A 5738-nucleotide genomic window follows, 5' to 3' on the forward strand; every position below is an offset into this window, starting at 1 on the left:
TTGATGAAAATATTTAATAAGTAGATCTAAATTGATTTAAACAATTTTTATATTTTTTTATATTTATTTTAAAATAATTAATTTAAATTATTTAATAATTTTATATAGTCATTATATATAATTTATATAATTAATACATTTTTTTATGTGAGATCCCACATAATATATTATATAAATGAAACTAATTGAATTTATTTATTTTTATTTGATTTGATTTTATGAGTTGCAATTCTATTTTTTTATATAACCTGAATTTATGTAAAATTGGCCTATACAAGAATTTTCTATCATGATTGATGAATATTTCTTTGCTAATCAAGAGTAGTTTGATTAGTTTTTTTTAACTTTTTACTTTTAAAGCGTAAAAAATGATTGAAATTTTTAAGTTTGAACCTTTAAGTACTATTTTTAAAATATTCATATTTATAGTCCAAGAACAAAAATATTTATATTAAAATTTACCTTGTGACATGATAAATAAAAGTTGGACAATTATTTAAAAAATCAGACGATCACTCAAGATCAAACGAAAGTTAGATATATAAGAATAATCATTCCAAAAGATTAGGTTGAACGATGACCCAAAGTCAGACGAAAAATGAACAGATAGAAATGATTATTTCAAAAGATCAGGTCGAACAACCACCTAAAATCAAACAGATTGGATGATTATAATAATAGATTAGGTCGGACGATCACCCAAAGACAGACGACCAGGTTATAAGACTAGGATTGAACGACTACTTCAATAGACCAAGTTGGACTACCACTCCAAGATGACCAAACAACTATTCTAAAATGATCGGATTAGAATCGATGAACGACCAGACGATCACTCTAAGATGACCAGATCGAACAACTATTCTAAAATGACCGGATTAAGAATTGGTCGGATATTTCAAAATTTTCTCTCTTAACTCACTATATTTTCTGATATAACAACAGCTGTACATTATAAGGCATACTTCCTTTCAGAATATTCGATAGAACTATATATTCCATTCAAATAAAATAATTAAATTGGTCGGATATTCCAAAATTTTCTCGCTTTAACTCACTATATTTTCTGCTGTAACAACAGCTATACATTATAACGCATATTTCCTTTTAGGATATTCGATAGAGCTATATATTTCACTCAAATAAAATAATTAAACTTGTTTTACGTTAATCTCTTTGTTTCTATCTAAGTTTCCTTTTTTAACATACCTAGTATTCACATGAATAACTGAATCTAAGCATCTAATTAATGAAAATCATTTGAATTGCAATATTTGTGCGACTGCTTCACAAGGATGAGCTTCGTTCACTTAACCATGAATGTTGCACAGAAACAGCTGAATTGTCCTTTGCGTCTCCTATGCTATTTACTATTTCCCACTCGAGTTTTCAGAGAAGCTGTGAGGCTTCTCGCTGATATACGACGAAGAAGAGCATGAAGTTTCAACTGATGAAGAAGCTGTGCGATTTATTTCTTCACAAGGTTCCCATCTACTTAGCCTTAGTTGCTCTAGTTCCTCTGCAACTTCAACCATTGAAGGTCTCATGTCTCTGTCAAATGAGAGACATCTAAATGCTAGTTCTGCTACTTTGTGTACAGAAGAAAGCGTCCAATCATCACTGTTGATATCAATAAATGGATCCATAATCTCATCTAATCTTCCCTTTCCAATCCTGTCAGTAGCAAGAGCAGCCAAATTCACTTCATTCTGAGGCCTGGAAAAGTCGACCACTTTCAATGCTGTAATAATTTCGACAAGAACTACCCCGAAACTATAAACATCGCTTTTGTCTGAAAGATGAAAATTTTGATGATATTGAGGATCAAGGTACCCTGGAGTTCCCTGTGGAGCTGTTGAAATATGTGAGATTTCTGTCATTCCAAGTCTCGAAAGGCCAAAATCTGCAACTTTTGATCTGAAATTGTAGTCTAAAAGTATGTTGCTGGACTTGATATCTCTGTGGTAGATCGGAGGGTGGATAGCAGAATGAAGATGAGCTATAGCTTGCGCAGTTTCGGCGGCAATCGTGAGCCGAACCAGCCATGCAAGTCCATCGCCTCTTTCTCTTTGTAAATGCTGACACAGTGTTCCATTGGGCATGAACTCGTAAACAAGAATTTGTTCACCATTTTCTATTGAGCAACCCAAGAGACGGACCAAGTTCGGGTGATTCACCGATGAAATGAGCTTGATTTCATTCATGACTTGCTCAGTGCTGTCTGTGTCTCTTTGTTTGATCCTTTTAATGGCAACCCAAAAATCGTTGTGGAGTTTACCGGCGTATACTGTTCCATAGGCTCCAGTTCCGAGCCTTTGTTTCTCTGAAAAATTGTTGGTGGCTTTCTCGATTTCCTTGTAGGGGATGATGGGAATGTTGATGCCTGTAGTTTCTGCTAGGCAGAGTTTTGTGAAGCCTTTGTGTTTTGTTGTTGAACGTCTTCTTCGAATACAACAACACAGCAGACCTAGTGTGACCATGATAGCTACTCCAGCAGCAATTCCTGAGAAAATGATATTAATGTCTAGATTTAAGATTGTAATTCATGCCAAGTAAATTCTTGGATGTTATACAATTTAATATTTGACAATGGCTATCGATTCCAACTAAAACTCAAACTTGAAATCTCATTGTTTGAAATATACCTCCGATTAAAACTCCGATTCGAGTTGATCCTCCGCATTGGCCAGACAAATATTTTGGTAGACTGCAAGAGGCTGTTGACATAGAAAAGGACACAAGAAAAATGAGAGACAGATTTTGCAGAATTTTAGCAAAGTGTTTTATGCAGATATATATTACTGTTTGACAAACTGATATTTATTTTCAGAACCTCCGTATGTTAAACATAGAAAATTACTGCTTAGTCCTCTGGCATAGAAAAATTTATTAATTAATTCTTTATTTTCTAAAAATAATTAAAATATCCAGATATTATAAAAATTTAATAATTAGTTTTTCAATTAATTATAAAATATTTTTAATATTGATAAACTAATTAATATATATTTTTATAAAACTAAAATATTAATTAATAATTTTTTTAAAACTAAATAATAAATATTTAACAATTAAACTTAATAAAATAATTAATTAATAAATTATTTAAAATCATGGAGTATTTTTTAAAATTATAAAACTAACTAATAATTAAAATTTTTTATATTCAGACTAATTAATAATTAAAATATTTAAATTTTTATGTAAAAATTTACTCAAATATATTTACGGTTAGATTATATCTGTCAAATTTATATATTTAATGATAAATTTATATAAATATTAATAAAATTAGGTAAAGACAATTATAATAAGATTTTAAGTTTGATATTCATGTGACGTTCATCATTTGAAGGATTAACAAAGATAAAATGAAGATTAGGATCAAAATTAGGTTTGACAAAACTCAAATACAAGGATAGCTAAGTAGGTTTGTTTATGATCTATGCCGAATCAACGGTTCCACTACACAAAATATAATAATGATTTTCATGTTTGACTTCCTCACTCAAATCTTTGAATTCTAGACATTGCTTACCTTACTCTTTCAAGTTATTAAATAATAATAATAATAATAATTGTGTTAAATAATTTCTTTTTTTTTATTATAATTTTTTTTGTAAAAAAAAAAGAAAAAAGAAATTCCTTCCTCTATGGTAATTATTAAATTTAATTTAAAGGAAGAAAACAAATGTTGGAGTACTAATATAGTTTGAAGCAGGCACGCTAAGTTACATGAAGAAGTCTAATTTAATTTTGAAATGTAATCTCATGTAGTTGGACATTTAGATTCTCCATACAAGTAACTTTCTTTTTAAATAATTCAAGGGCCCCCCCAACGAAGCGTGCTAGATTAGTGTACTCAGAACTCTGCATCCCTAGTTCATTCGTTAATCAAATAACTCAATGATTATAGGCACAGATTAATAAATAATAAAAAAATTTGTGGATGAAATTATTTATTCAGTTAATAATTTTTATTTATTTTATTTAAAGAGGATCATGATGAAATTATGACGTCATATTAACATCTTAAACTTGATTATGTAATATCAGCGAACCGTTTATTGTCATAAGTGAGAACTACAAATCAAATAAACTAACCTTTCCGGCAGCCGGCGGCGGCTGGATCTGGATATCCATCACCGATGAATCCATCTTTGCACTGACATCGATATCCCGGTCCGGCAGGACTTTTAAGTTCATTACAACTAGCATGGTCGGAACAATGACATTTCCCTGGAAGCCACCACCCAAGCTCCATCGCCTGAACATCCAACGACGTTACACCGGAAGTGCTAGAATAGTTGGAGGATATCGATGATAAAAGAGACCGGCACTGGCGAAGCTGAATACTATTATAGAAGAAACCATCAGTAGTTAGATCGAAAAGGCAACTTAAGCCACTGCTATTCGAACAACTGAGAGACTCGAAATGCGTCTCCACGCTTATAGCCGGAATACTGCAAGACCGGACGGCGTCGGAGGAGCAGTTGTGTAATAGAATTGCATTAGACGACAAGGGTGCGAAGTTGGTTGTGAAGAGATTTCGGAAGACTTGAACTGAACGGTTGCATTGAGGTTGAACATTGATTCTTATTTTATCTTGGGTTACGTATTGGACTCGGAACTCATTATTCACAAGAATTTCGCCGTTTCTGCTGCAATTCAATTGAATTTGGCAGCCGGAGGAGAATCCAAAAGGGTAAGGAAGATGATTGGAACCGCAGGTATTGTTGCATGAGAAGGAAGCATGAGCTGTGAATATTAAAAGAATGAAGATTGAAGAGAAGAGAAAAGCATCTGCTTTTAATAATAAGATCATATTAATTCTCAGGTGTTTGGCCGTCGAGAATCAGCAGGAAACTATCTGGGAAAAGAAAAAGATGATGGGTTGAGATTGGTGAAGAGGAAAGAGAGCTCAAGGGTAGAACTAAATATGATTGTGCGATCAGAATAGATGAAGCTGGAAGACTGAAATCTTGTCTGACTCGGAAGAAATGAGAAGAAATAAGAAAAAGATGAGGCAGTGGCAAGAAGTGGAAGTGATTCATTAATGAAAAATTAATGTTTAGTTTTTAAAATATAATAAAATTTATTAGTTGATTTTTAGATTTTAAAAAATATATTAAAATATTTTTAATTTTTTAAAAAATTTAAAAATTAGTTTTTTTATTATAATTTTTGTGATTTAAAATTATTTATTAATTTATCTTTTATATTTATAAAAAAATATATTAATTAATTTTTTTATATTAAAAATATTTTAGATTTTATATTAATATATTTTTTAGAAATCATGTCATCAAAAGTAATGTCTTTAGAAAATAATGAGGATGACTTGATATTGATTGAAATAGATGAGAAATAAAAGAAGGAATCTAGTGAGGTGGAGAGAAAGGCATAAGGGGACAAGACTTTCTTCTTTTCACACTTCTTTCGTGTCTTTATTTCATAATTTCTGACCAAAATGAATCAAATCATCCTTAATTTCCATTAGCGTTGCTTCAGCCTTCCCCTTCAAGTTATGGTGAGAAAATTTTCAATTCTATAAAAAATATTATATATATATATAAATTATTTTCTGCAAATAATTACAGCCAAAAGTTAAAATAAGTGTCCAAACTTTTTATCAAAATTTAAATGGACTCAATTTTTTTATAATAAAATTTTATATTTTATATTTAATTCTAAATAAATTTTTGATATAATAAAATATCATTTTTGTAATTATAAAT

At 30.4% G+C, this 5738-nt stretch overlaps 1 pseudogene; it reads right to left on the reverse strand.

Annotated features, from left to right (window-relative positions):
- Positions 1-591: 591 nt before the first annotated feature.
- LOC110614979 lies at positions 592-5038 on the reverse strand (annotated as a pseudogene).
- Between the last annotated feature and the right edge of the window lie 700 nt (positions 5039-5738).

Source organism: Manihot esculenta, chromosome 5 (assembly GCF_001659605.2).
Source record: "Manihot esculenta cultivar AM560-2 chromosome 5, M.esculenta_v8, whole genome shotgun sequence".
Taxonomy (NCBI): domain Eukaryota; kingdom Viridiplantae; phylum Streptophyta; class Magnoliopsida; order Malpighiales; family Euphorbiaceae; genus Manihot; species Manihot esculenta.